This window comes from Carcharhinus amblyrhynchos, chromosome 17, assembly GCF_965287045.1.
Source record: "Carcharhinus amblyrhynchos chromosome 17, sCarAmb.v2.hapA, whole genome shotgun sequence".
In the NCBI taxonomy this organism is placed as follows: Eukaryota; Metazoa; Chordata; class Chondrichthyes; order Carcharhiniformes; family Carcharhinidae; genus Carcharhinus; species Carcharhinus amblyrhynchos.
In genome coordinates, this window is record NC_137340.1 from 21,211,571 (window position 1) to 21,226,343 (window position 14,773).

At 43.6% G+C, this 14,773-nt stretch overlaps 1 protein-coding gene across 1 annotated transcript in view; it reads right to left on the minus strand.

Moving 5' to 3' along the window:
- Nucleotides 1–931: 931 nt before the first annotated feature.
- Nucleotides 932–14,773, minus strand: part of jakmip3 (Janus kinase and microtubule interacting protein 3) — a 212,800-nt gene continuing 198,958 nt past the window's right edge. Inside the window, exon 24 of the mRNA XM_080205603.1 lies at nt 932–2,872. The gene's annotated coding sequence lies outside the window, so the exon portion shown is untranslated. The remainder of the gene's footprint in view (nt 2,873–14,773) is intronic.

Below are 14,773 nucleotides of genomic sequence, written 5' to 3' on the forward strand. Positions count from 1 at the left end.
TATGCTCATTTTTGCCTGCCTACACCTCAGTGAAATGCCTTTGGACAATAAAAACAGTTGACCTTTTGCTTTGACTGTAGAATTTTTCAAGTCAATTTACAACATGTATTGAACATCCTTAATTTTTGTTTAACTCTTTGCCTCTAGTGAGTGGTTAACCAGATTATTTTTAAGAATCAAACTACACAAACATGGGTGAGATTCTCCCCAAAAAATTCTAAGTGTCGAATTCGAGTAAAGACTGGAATAAATCACACCGTTTTTTTCAGCAGGATTTTCAGAATGAATCTCCCACATTCTGTGCATTACAGAGTGCACCAGCATGAATCATGCTAAAACTCAGTGGGTGGGGCCTATTCCCACTGGAGAGGTCAGCAGCATAGCGCTGAATGGGCCACTGTGCATGCGCAGATCTGTCATAACAGAGATCAGCGCGTGCACAGTAGCTCCGCACTGCCAGCCTCCCAATCACTGGCCAGCATAGCAATCCTGCAACGCTGCCCCACCGATTCCCCTACGGCCCCCTTGATGGCCTTCCAAATGTGTCCAGGCCAGCCCAACCCACCCCCGGCCAGCCTCGATTCTCCCCCGGCAGTCAAAATTTCCCAATCACTCCCTCCCAACTGGCAGCCATGACCACCCCCCCAAGTCACGACCTCGCCCCACAGTCCCGACTCCCCCCACCTCCCACTCTCCCCCCGCCCCCCCCACTCCCCTGGGAAGTAGGCCCATCATCCTGATAGCCAGCCCTGATCGCCCTATGGGACAATGACACAAAAAGACATGTGAACAGATTTTCTGAGAATAATGAGAAACCATCAAACAAGAACTGAATTTTTTTCCAGTCATGAAGATTTAGAACAGTGATACTTTTATTAAAAAAGTTACAATAATATATGTATTTTACAAATGGATAGAAATATCTGCTAATATACATGAATCACAATACAAAAATATGTGTAAAATTTGTAGCTGATCAACATACAATCCTTATTTTCAGGACAGCAATTTTGTTTTAGTTCTGAAACAAAGGAATAAATATTTAAGATATGGGTATACAGGGATTACCTTACAGATCATGTAAATTGGAAACCCATGACCTTTTGGCCACAAGTGGCACTATCTTAATAATTTATATTTCTGCATAAATTTACAGTATACTTATAAAAATGTACAAGAAATCAAGGATTTATGATTCATTACACATATTCACAGCATGATTTCCTGAGTCTAAACTAAATCCATTCACCATGAAATTATTTTACTGTTTTAATAAAACAATATTTTAATGCTGACGTCATAATGTGTTGGAGTTATTTCACTTTTGAATACCCATGCTAATGTATGCTACATTTGCCCGGCTTTGCTGGCTTACAGCAAAAGCTTAATTAAAAATGCACCTCTTTAAAAGTTGTTAATTTTCTTGTTAACAAGCCATGTAAGGCACTCTGGAGTTCTCTGAAGGCATTATACTACTTGCTATATTACCGCATTTTGAATAAACCACTGTTCGTTGACAGTTTAAACGATACAACAAACAAACCTTGAATGGAAAACATTTAGTGGGTATCAGTCAAAATCAGCAAATGGGGTCAGAGTCTAAATGGAGTTTAGTTTAGACAATTCAAATGGCCAAAGTTGAACTGAATAATGAGAACGTACAATTCTTCACTAATTGTGATCAAAATAATCCCATCACAGCTTTTCTGTACACAGTACATTTCAAATTTGTACATATAAATAATAAAAAGCATTCTAATCCATCTATCACTGGATGTATCTCATGCTTCATTTGTTCTTCCTGTACATTTATCAAAAACTTTCCTTTCTTTTGCATTTAGCAGTCTTTTTTGTGCGTTGTCACAATTTTGATCAACTGCCACTCACATATTTACAACATGCACAAGCATGGCCTGACTAATTATTCTTATCAAGCCAGCATCGAACAAATTTATCCGCAATAGTTTGTTGACATAATCCCAATATTGTCCAATTTTCATTGGCGTCACAGAAAGCCTTCATGAACTATGTGATTCCAAGAGTAGGAGTGCTTTCCTGCATATACTCAGCCTGTGGGCTCATTCTAAAGCAAGGCATTTAAACAATATGTCAGCTTAGTACTTTCCAAATCTCATCGCAGAGCACAAATGGTTCATTTTTTTCTTTCAACACATTGTTTGCTTGCTATCTTATATCAATATATTTCCATATATCTGTAAATGATGACACAATTTGAAATCCATTTTGACACTACAAAGTTGATATCGTTATTTAATTTACACATAAATATAAATAATAAACATGACGACACTGCTGTCAGTATTTCATTAAAAACTGTGCCAACTTTCCAAATTGATTATAAATGGAGTTTTCCACTATTTTAGGGTTGTTATTCTCTACTAATTATGGCACAACATTTCTTCACTGCATGATGATTTTACTTGTGCCTTTTAACAATATAATGTTTTTTTTTTGCCTGCAGTTCTTGTGTGTGCACTCCGGTTTATAATCCTTTCTCATTATGTGCTTTGCAAATGTATTTCTTCTGGTTCCTTGATTTGATTATAAAGAAATACACAAACTTGAATTGTTCCAATATCTGATGGGAGGAATGCATGTGTGTATGTTTACAGATATCTTGATGAATGTACCAGACCCTGGAGCAGTAGAGGCAACTCTAAGGCAATAAATGGGATTTTGAAATAAACAGAAAAATTGCATGGGGCATGATGGTCCAGTGCCACATGAGAGGTAATGAGCGGGACCTCAGCACTTTCTGGGTTCTGGCAGTCATAGAGCTGGTTCATATTGTTTGACAAAGTTTGGCTGTCTTCAGAAATAAGGCTGAAAGCAGAGATATATGCGGCTGCCACTGAAAAAGAACAAAAATTAAATAAATCAATTAAAAAATATGTAAAGGACATTGTGACCAGAACTGAAGTAAAATTATTATTACAAACCTGGTTATTGCGAATATGTGTGTAGGTTCTTACATGTAGCACACAATTCCTGTCATTATCAATGGTTCAATAACATTTTCTGTTGTACTTTGATGATAACACTTTTTCATTATAATCAGCATGAATAAATGCCATAATAATAACAACTTGTACTTATCTTGCACATTTAACATGATGTAATATCCCAAGATGCTTGCTTCATGGAAGCAATATCAAACAATTTAACACTGAGGGTCCAATTTTACTATCAAAAAGTTGCACCCATTTTTGGGCACAAGAACTTGGTGAAGTCAGGCATGAGGTGAGTAGTGCTATCTGTGCCCACCTCCATGCCAGTTCCCCCTTTATAAGGCTCAAAAATGGCCACGATCAGGACCATGTCCAAAACAGGCATGATGGCCATTTGCATGCATTTAATTTGACTTAATGGGCTGCATGCCCAACTTTATTGGCACTTCCCCATTTACCACTGCTTTCACCAATTGAGATTTGGTACAAAGTGGACATGCTCTACAAAAGTCTGATTTGGGCGCTCCAGTTAGTGAGGTGGTAAGTGCCTAGCATCCGGCAGATCTCTGCTTGAGACCTGGGGGGGTGGGGGGGGCAAGGTGGGTCCGATGGCTCTCTGCTTGAAATTGGGGGGGTACCGCTGCTGCTTTGCCTGTGATCAGTCAGGGGGAAGGACCCGTGATTGGTCTGGGTGGCAGAGGGAGCGGGGAGATAAGGGAGTAAGTAATATTGTGGGGGTGAGGCAATGTCTGTGGGGGCCAAGGGGAGGGATTGTCCAACCTGGGAGCGATGTGGCAGGAAAGCCGCATTCTATCCTTTTTTCGCATCTGCGCAGTCGGAGGCACCGATCGAAACTGGCTGCCAAGACAATCTACCAGTAATAGTCCCAGGATAAGATCTATACAAAAGATCCATATTCCTTCTTCCTGTCTCCTTAGCTGCCTTTCCCTAGAGGTGGCTATCCCTCACAATCTCATAACTATAGGGACGGGGTGGGGAGGGTAGTCCGTCACAATCCCATAACTGTAGAGACTGGGGGGGGGGGGTGGGGGGAGTCTTCGCTGCGCCCAATCTTCTTTCTGCTGAAATTCACTAAACGATTGAAACTCGTTTTGATGACTTGTTAATAGAAAATGCATAAATAAATTTGGTGCAAAACTATATTGTCTAAAAGTATTCACAGTGGTAACTACAAGCCAAAATATACAAGGTCAGGTTTGAATGATAAATTAGGAAATTTGTCTGGAAGATATTGAATTAAACAATTTGCATAGGAAACTGCTAAACGATTTCATAGTGAACTCTCTGCAAATAACATGATTTCAAGTGCTTGAAGCAAGATGAATGCTACCTATCTCGTCACGTGAATCCAGTCATTCTTGTCGAACATCTCAAAACTATATACCGTGTATGTATCTTTTACCACAAGAAGTCAAATTGTGATTTGCGCTCCATGATCAATGGGACATTTTGATTTTAGTAATACTCAATGAAAAGCCAAAATGTATTCATATCTTTTAAATATTCTAAATTTTAACGGAACAGGATTCCAAATGATAGGTGCCCCAAAATGGCCTCCTTGTTTGGTGAGAGTATTTAGTCAGAATAAATAAAATGGAAGCTCTTTGTGATCATAACAAGCAGCTTCCACTGTCGTTTTATTAACAGCAGGAAAAACATCTAATAAATTTGAATTTTATTGTGTCTACAACTTTAAAGCAGCATGCTCCAAATGTGAGCCTAAGATCAATTGCTATGAGGAGTATGTTTGATTAAACATTTCTATGTTGATTCTTAAGATAAATTTCTGAATTTATTATCTAAACATGACCTTGCATATTTTGGTTTGTAGTTACCACCATTAATCATCCATTAACAATCAAGAAAATATACAGCAGCAGAGACTAAAAATAATTCTTTCAGCGCTACAACAATAAGTGAGAAGTGATGGAAACCCACAACAACCTGGAACAAAGGACGAACACAAAATAGTAAGTATCTGGAATGATTGTTTCCTTCAAGTATTCACAGAGAAGACTTGATTAACATATTAAATGCAGGGCCATACCAGCTATTAGGGGCAGCTACTTGTTAGAATATTCACAGACTTCAAGATCTTTATTCAAAAGTCATACTTGCAATGAAAGAACACTTGCTAAGGTGAAAAAGGCAAAACATGAATGCACTTTTTTTCAAATCATTCCTTTGATGTGGCTGTTGTTGGCTCGGCCAGCATTTACTGCCCATCTCTAATTGCCCTTGAAAAGGTGGTGATGACCTGCCTTCTTGAACCACTGCAGTCCATATGGTGTAGGTACACCCACAGTGCTGTTACGAAGTTCCAGGATTTTGACCTGGCAACAGTGAAGGAACCAAGATATATTTCCAAGTCAGGATGGTGAGTGGTGGTGTTCCTGTGTATTTACTGCCCCTGCCCTTCTAAATAGTAGTAGTTGTGTATTTGGAAGATGCTGCCTAAGAAGCATTGGTAAGTTGCTGCATTGAATCGTCTAGATAGTACACACTGTTGCCACTGTGTGTTGGTGGTTGAGGAAGTGAATGTTTGTGGATGGGGTGCCAATAAAGTGGGCTGCTTTGACTTGGATGGTGTCAAACTTCTGGAGTGTTGGAGCTGCACTCATCCAAGCAAGGGAATAGTATTCCATCACACTTCCAACTTGTATTTACATGGCTAGTCCCGTTCAGTTTCTGCTCAATGGTAAACTCCAGGATGTTGATAGTGGGAGATTCAGCAATGGAGCGATGATTAAATTCTCACTTGGTGGAATATTGTCAATCTTGTTAGCATTTCAGTGCCATTGATGTTGACACCATGGCCAGAATTTTTCAGTCCCCTGTGGCAGGATTGGCAAGCAGTTGAAAGCTCCGTTCACATCGCTCCAATTGGAAGATCCTGCTGACATGAAGGGGTTTCTTGGACTTCACTCACCTTGATGCGCAGTGCCCTGATGCCAGTATTCACTGCAGCATGGGAATATCTTGTGAGGCTCTGCTTTAGTCCTCTGATGAGGAACAGGAACGCACCCATTTGAAATATGCTAATGAGGTCATTTCAGGACACCCACCAGTCAGAGCCTCTGTCCAGCGATCAGGATTCCTTCAGTGTCATTTTGTGTGAAAAAAACATTCAGAATTGCAAATCAGACTGCAATTCTCCCACATTTAGCTTGGGAGTGGGCTGAGTTTTGCACCGGTTCTCAGAGGGGTGGGGTCTATACGCCATCAAGCCTGGCTTCACAGAGACCAGCCGCCATTTTTCAAGAGAAATCTCAAAGTAAAATTGAAGACCCCACCTCCTTCCCCTCATGGACATCGGGACCCCACCCCCACCCCTCACTGAAGGCATGTTTCCCCACACCCTTCCCCAACACAGGTACTGGCAGCAGAGCATAGGGGCTCTCCCATTGGATCCCCCTTCATGTCTCACCTTTAATTCCACCCCTTCAAGCACCACCCCTATCGGCCTCACCCACTCAGGCCTTTCCCCATGGCACTGCTATCTGGCACCCTGGCAGTGCCCACCTGGCACTGCCTCAGTTCCAGGTGATACTGTCAGATTAGTACTGCCAGATTGACACAGCCAGGGTGCCAAGTGGACTCTGCCCAGGCATGTCCCCAACAACCTGGGCACTTAAATGGCCTCTGAGTTTCTAGTACCCCCAAAGTGGCCATCATGCCTAGTCTCTGCTTGTAGAGACCCATTAGTGACTCTCATCGGGTTCCTGCTGTGCCTGACGCCCAGCCTCAGGGAGAACCGGCTTGCAACACACTGGGCATATTTAACTGTTTAATTAAATATGCTAATCTATTTCATAAGAACATAAGAACATAAGAAATAGGAGCAGGAGTAGGCCATCTAGCCCTTCGAGCCTGCCCCGCCATTCAATAAGATCATGGCTGATCTGAAGTGGATCAGTTCCACTTTCCCGCTTTCTCCCCATAACCCTTAATCCCCTTGTCTGTCAAAAACCTATCTACCCGTGTCTTAAATATATCTAGCGAGGTAGCCTCCAACACTTCAACGGGCAGAGAATTTCAGAGATTCACCACCCTTTGAGTGAAGAAGTTTCTCCTCAACGTTCTAAACTGCCCCCCCCTTATCTTGAGGCTGTGCCCTCTAGTCCTGCTATCCTTTCTGAGCGGGAAGAATCTCTCTACCTCTACCCTATCCATCCCTTTCATTATCTTATACGTCTCTATAAGATCCCCCCTCATCCTTCTAAACTCCAACGAGTACAGACCCAGTCTATTTAGTCTCTCTTCATAGTCCAACCCCCTCATCTCCGGTATCAGCCTAGTGAACCTCCTCTGCACTCCCCCCAAGGCCAAAATATCCTTGCGCAAGTGCGGCGATCAAAACTGCACACAGTACTCCAGCTGCGGCCTCACCAGTGCCCTGTACAGTTGCAGCAAGACCTCCCTGCTTTTATATTCTATCCCTCTCGCTATGAAGGCCATTCGCCTTCTTGATCACCTGCTGAACCTGCAGACTGGGTTTTTGTGACTCATGCACAAGGACCCCCAGGTCCCTCTGCACCGTAGCATACTGCAGCTACCCCCAGGTCCCTCTGCATTGTAGCGTGCTGCAGCTACCCCCAGGTCCCTCTGCATTGTAGCATGCTGCAGCTACCCCCAGGTGCCTCTGCAACGTAGCATGCTGCAGCTACCCCCAGGTCCCTCTGCACCGTAGCATGCTGCAGCTACCCCCAGGTCCCTCTGCACCGTAGCATGCTGCAGCTACCCCCAGGTCCCTCTGCACCGTAGAATGCTGCAGCTACCCCCAGGTCCCTCTGCACCGTAGCATGCTGCAGCTACCCCCAGGTCCCTCTGCACCGTAGCGTGCTGCAGCTACCCCCAGGTCCCTCTGCACCGTAGAATGCTGCAGCTACCCCCAGGTCCCTCTGCACCGTAGCATACTGCAGCTACCCCCAGGTCCCTCTGCACCGTAGAATGCTGCAGCTACCCCCAGGTCCCTCTGCACCGTAGAATGCTGCAGCTACCCCCAGGTCCCTCTGCACTGTAGCGTGCTGCAGCTTTTTGCCCTTTTGCGCTTTTCTTGCCTTCACTGGGCGGGAACCAGATTACGTTCAGGCGCACTGCCTTGGCAGATTCCAATGGGGATTCACACTTGCGCTAAACGCAGTAGACCCCTCACCCGTGATTCTCTGACTTTGCACCATCCCAATGTCTCCTGCATGATACAGCCAGAAAATCGTAGTCTGTATGTTTGTGTAGGATATTCTGGATCTTATCATGATGCTTTCATAATGAGACAATCACATCTTTCATGGGTCTTCACACCTCTAAACTAAGTCAGTGGATAATTTATTGGAGACAAAGGGTATCTTATAAGGGCATGTCCCTAACACCTTTGAGAAGCCTGATGCAAAGAATAGGTGTAACCAGAACCACATGAACTGAACAGCTGCTATTCAACAAGATGTGATTCAGTATGTACCAGCAAGTGTGTCCAGAATGGTAACGATATGCTGGCCTTGCTCAATACAGCACTGCAGAGGGGACTGGAGCTGCGGAAAAGAAAGTTGAGGACTGCTCTGCACCTTCAGAGGAGCAAAAAAAGCGGGATGAGATGGAGCCCAATGTGTCCCCTGTGCCTACAGCTACTCACCTCACCTCACTGCCACAGAGTCTGTGACCGACTCATGCAGACATGGTTCAGATAAACTGAGTATGTAAAGTCAGGTGGCACAACAATATGGAACCCAATGGTCCCCACCACCTACACATATCATCCCCACAGTCAGAAATAACCCCTCATTCACATGCTTTTCTCTTCTTCTGCCATGATCATTCCATTCTCCTGAATATCCATTTGGAAGATGAGTGGCAACAATGAAAATGACTGGGCAATGGAGACTTGAAATAAAGCGTGTGATTCATTCAGATTTTCAAACGCAGAAAGACAGCACCATTGTTATAAACACCCTTGTGCAACTAAAAATGATTTAGTTCTTTTTTCCTAGTACTTCTGTGTGATGCCTTTGTCAAATCTAGAGGAAGACCATTCAATCTTATGCTCTGACAGATGGAATGCCTATGACAGACATTTTCCAAACCGTCCATGAAGAGACTGCTAAAGACTGTTTCACTTGCACCCGTTCAGGGGCAAACTCAGCCATCAGGGCAGGAGGTAACCTGTGGGTCTGTAGCTGGAGCACTGCAGTGAACAAGGGGGGAGGAATTGGCAGCACTTTGAGCAGAGCCCCCCACTTACTGTGCTTTGTCTTCATCTGCCCTCTGTGACCTACTTGCACATCCCTGCTATTCAAGATCTGGACAGCACAGGACTGCACTTTAGCAAGGGGCTGAATGGCAAAGGCAAGGCTTCCCTCCTCCTGTTTAAATTGGAAAACTGAGTGTGCAGGACAGTGGTCAGGGCTGGAATGCACTTGATTGCCTGATGTATCTGATTGTCAATGCTCTCCATAGAGGTGGATATCAGCACAAAGACATGAAACATCTTGGAATTATGTTTGAGATGGTCATCTCCAATAGGGCTAACACAGGACCGCGCACAGTATCACCCACTCCTAGAGGTCAGTCTAATGTTGGACAGAGCTGTGTGCAAAGCAAGCATGGAGACAGCTCCTACCTTGTTCCCTTTAGTGAATATATGCATATCATTCTTATAGTTAATAAATAAAAGTTTATTTATTAGTGTCACAAGTCGGGTTGCATTAACACTGCAATTAAGTTATTGTGAAAATCTCCTAGTCGCCATACTCCGGCATCTGTTCGGGTATACTGAGGGAGAATTTAGCATGGCCAGTACATCTTTTGGACTGTGGGAGGAAACTGGAGCACCCGGAGGAAACTCACACAGACATGGGGAGAATGTGCAAATCGCACGGACAATGACCCACATCGGGAATCGAACTCAGTGCCTGGTGCTGAGAGTGCTAATCACTCTGTCACTGTGCTGCTCATACATACAGTTAGCATACTTATGGCGGTGGAGACTTAATTAAGACCTAATGAAAGGTATCCAACACCTACAACAGTCTCCTTCAATAGCCTTCGTTCCACATTGGGCACACCCCCCCAAAGGCTTGGCTCCCATGGGTGTTCTTTCCCACTGAAGAGTAAACAGGATCAGGAATTGTAAATAATGTTTTTCCTCACTTCCGAGAGGATGCCTGTTTCAGCTGAGGGCTATACCGAGTTACTGACCTGAGAAAGTATCTGCAAAGAGTGGATTTGTAGCATGGAGCACCTTGTTAAACTGTGACCCAAAAATAACACTCAAGTTGTCACATGAGAGCTTGCACGGCCTAATGAATAAATGCTTCAGGCTGTGGGATGTGCAGCAACGAGCCACTGCTTTCTCAAAATATCTGAATAAGTCTCTGCTCATTATGAAGCTCATGCGCAGTTGAACCTGGTTTGGAACTGCACTGATGTCCAGCTATATATGATGGGAAGGTGAAGTGACGTGGTAACCTCTCAGGAGTATTAAATCTGTAACCTTAGCCCATCAGAGCATGCAGTTGCTTTTCAATCGTTGTTGATAATTTCTAATGCACACGGGCACTGACTTATTCTCATTGCTTTGGCTTAACAAAGCAAAAGTGGTAATTTTCACAAGTGGAACTCAGAGCACGTCCATGCTCCTAGCTTTGCATATGAATGTTGAAAAGAGCGAGGTTTTCTGAATTTAACTCCAGGACACTTGCTTCTAATTGGCAGCTTTGGCGCAAAGGTCTATAAACCAACTGCTCTTACACAGCCCTGAAAAATCTAATCAGTTACAGTTCTGTTGATCCCCTATTTGTCACAGCTACTTAGTGTTTAAACTGTGACACCAGACATTTTAAACTTTCCTCAGCTGCACCAGCCAGATGACATACACCTAATGTTGATATCATTCACATGGGGGTTTCTCTCAATCAGTCCCCACGCATTGTCAAGGAAAATGCCATATGTGCCTTATACGCCTGCTCACCTGAGTCTCATTTGTGAACATCACTACTGCAGGCAAAATATTATCCACTGCAGAATGAATTTAGATTGCGAGTTTGTATACGCTCAATAAGAACTCATTTCAATTGGAGTTGCTGTAATATTACAAGTGGTTCAATTTCAAGTCGGGAACCCAGAAGTGGCTGCGGAGGGATGCTGGTCACAATCTTCTGCCATTTATGAAACCACCTCCGGGAGCCCTATTCAATTCTGGACACTGGATGGACCATGGAAACAGAGGCTCACTTAGAGGGCTCACAGCAATGCCAGGCTGGTAGGCCCACCAGGAGAGGTCAGGGTGCTAGTGTGAGGGTGCCTCAACATAGAGGCGCCATTGGTTGTTTGAAGTAAAGTCAACAAATAAAGTGGTTTGAAGCAGGCAGGCTCGCTGGGGTGGAGGGGGAAATCCATCAGTTGGAGAAGTAAGGGATGAAGTTGAGACCATTGATTGTCAAGGCTTTGTCACTGGGGCATGAGACCACTAGTTCCAACAGCCACTCAGCCCATCGCTGGGAAGCTACCTTCATTCAGCTCGTGGCCTCTGTAGATGACGGGGAAGCCCTTCCGGCCCCTTCAAAATATCGACTTGTTGCAAAACGGCCCCAAGTGGGGATTCAGTTGCCTTAATTGGTTGCCAGCCTCAGGATGACGTGTGGACATGTGATCCAGATTCCCCCACCCATCCTGCTGCTGAGGAAGCCCCCTGGAGGTGGGAATGTGTTGGGGATCTGACCCAACATAGTTTCCTCAATTCTTCTTTTGACCACCCCACCCCTCCCATCCCGCCTCAACTCTCCAACTCCGTCTCCATGGCACCAGGAAAATTCAGTCCCCTGCCTATATCCTAACAGAGCATTGGAACATTTTAAAGATGTCAGTTAGGTGACTGCTCAGTCTTTTCTTTTCAAGGGAAAGAGACGCAACTAGTTTATCATTTCCAGACAGGTATAATCAATCTATCAATCAGCATTAATCAATAGGGTGCTCTTTATAGCCCCATGAGAAGCTAATAGATACCACTTTGTGAACAGGTAAGAGCATTTGTAATTTTTCAACTGATATTCTGAACATATTAAACTATCTTCATATCCAATCTTATAATCAGTGTCTTTCCATATAATTAAAAAAAAATAGATGGGTACCTATTGCTTTTCTTTCTCCTCCTATCCCTACCAGGGCTTTGCATGCTGCAACAGATACATACTGCGTCTACTGTCTCTGGAAGACCTATAATAGTAGATTGATAAACTGATTAGTGTCCAAGAGATTAGATTTCCCATTACTCATTGCTTTGCCATGATGTTCGAATGGGGTTAATGACCAATGCATCAGGCATTGTCAGTGCAATCCCAATCTAGATTCAGCAGATGGCTTTAGAGGGGCTGTCTCTCTCAAGGTCCATCTGTCCACTCAACAAATCCTCTTGAGGGTTCAGGCAGGTCCTGGCACCATATGGCTGAGGGAATTTGAAACCACCATCATAAATAGATCATTTTACGTTTTTCCTAAAATGACGTTCAATGACCTTTGGTTCATTTTAATATCTTTCACTTGAAATTGAATTGTCAATTTTCCTTTTATCCATGCTGGTCTACATAATATGAGAACACTAAATCTCTCCTGTCCTAATATGCCATATTATGGCTGTTTTCACCTTATAGTATATTTGTGCCTTTTACTTCTTTGTGCTTGTTAGTAGATATCAGAAGACACAGAAAGTGATGGAAAACTGTGTAATCTAATCCAAAGCAATGGTAAACCAGCTGACTATTACTATGCAAAGCAGTTTTGTACACACAGAGCTAAGAAGTGATTTAACTATCCAGGGTTAGATGTTCAATAGACCTAATGACCTTTTCTCATGCTACCATCTTAAAAAAAACAGAAATGTAGCTATTTTGCTTTTTGTTCTCATTCTCAGAATAAGTGAAAACAGAAGTGGCGCCATTTTTCATAGGACCACAAATTGGATAGTCAACTTTTAAACTCTGCATCTCAATCAACTGGTTAAAATCATTTACCTGGTGTCATTTTAAAACACTAATTTTTGTATTTTATTAAATCTTAGCACATTTTTTTCCGCCCCTTTCCTGGATGTTGCCAATGATTTGTGATGCCAGCATTGGGCTTACTTGAAATATGAAGGCCTGAAATTTTCAGCCATTCGCACCCCATTTCCGCCACCAGCAACGACCAGAGAACCCTGCTGGTGTGAACGGCCGGAGAATTCCAGCCAAGTACCCTGAGGAGCACAGAAAAAAATCTTGGAATAATTGCTGTATTATACCTTTTTAAGTACTAGTTGCCTTTTGATAGCTTTTACAATATTACACTCATTTTTTTTGTCTCATCTGCCAGATTGTTTGTTAATTTAGCTCACTGAAAATGTTAATGTACAATTATAGAACTCTAAATGGCCAGACAGTGGGCTGGAGTTGCTGGAAGGGGCGGGAAGATAGCGGGATTGTGTTTGGGATGGCCCTCTGATGCATTCCCGCCTCTTGTGGAACTTTCCCAGGGACAGGCAGGGATCTGGTTGACTATGCACGAGACAGCCAACGGGGTATCCAGGGCATATGACTTAGCGGCCATTTGTGCCAGCATTTACATTCAGTGGTGTGGGAATCTCCATTAGCTTAATGGAGGTGGCTTCCCAGTGACAGGCACAGATGCAATCGCGAGCCAGAGGCTCCCTAATATAATGACTGGCCCACGGGGTTGAAAGGTTGTAACTACTCTGGTAGGAGGGGTTTACCCTCCACCCTGTAAACCCTCCAGGTTGAGATGCGCTCTCACTTGCTTCCCTGCCTCATCAGCACTTTCTTTTACTGGTGGGGGCTACCAGTTTGACATTGCCATGGTTAGGTCTCCAGGTTGGGGTACTCGACCACCATCATTATTAGGGTGGCCTGCACGAAGGCCGCCAATGGGGAGGCTGCCACCGGGAAGATTGCTTTGGTGAAGGAAGGGAAATCATTGCCGGGCTCACAACCCCCATATGTACCAGATGTCAGATATCCGAGGCTTGCTGCAAAATTCAGCTTATGATGTCTTATGTTGCCAGATTTTACGACTGAACTAAAATCATGTTTTATTAGCGGTTCCTTTATTTCAACACCCGTCCAGCTGTCAGTTTGTGTTTGCGAATCTACGCCTTTACTGGACATTGATGACAAACCTCTCATCCACACAGACGGAGTTCGCTGAATGACCTGACCCACATAAACAAAATAAATGTGCTGGGCTAGCCTTAGGCACATATAATTACCATAATGAATAAAATAAAGGCTTAAAGAGATAGTGTATTTGTGAAAAGCTGCTTTATGAAACTGTTTTACTTTGCCCAGTACAAGGATATTGGCAAAATAAAAATCGCCACAGGAAATGTGTTATTCACTGTTTTCCAATCTTTTTCTTCTCCTGCTGTGTTCTTTAATGTTCAGTGAGTTGTCTGGATCTGTATTGCCTGATAATGATATCAGTACTCAAGAGTTTTGAACTCTTGTGAAATTTGCCCTCTTAAGATAACCAGAGATTCAAAGAAAAGGCAAAACTGTTTTGATGTGTAAAAGCAAATGGTTGGGATTTTCCGGCCCAAAGCTGTAAAATCCCGCCCGAAGTCAACGAACTTTTGCATGGTCAAGTGTCCCGCTTGCTATGATTCCTGTGGCGGGCTGGACGGGGAAATTCCGCCTCAAGTCTTCTAAACAAGTCTCTTCCGACATGAGCACAATAATGTCCAGTGCATTCTCAAGCTGGTCATTTATTAACTATTTGAGCTGAAGTGTTAACATGTCTAAAAT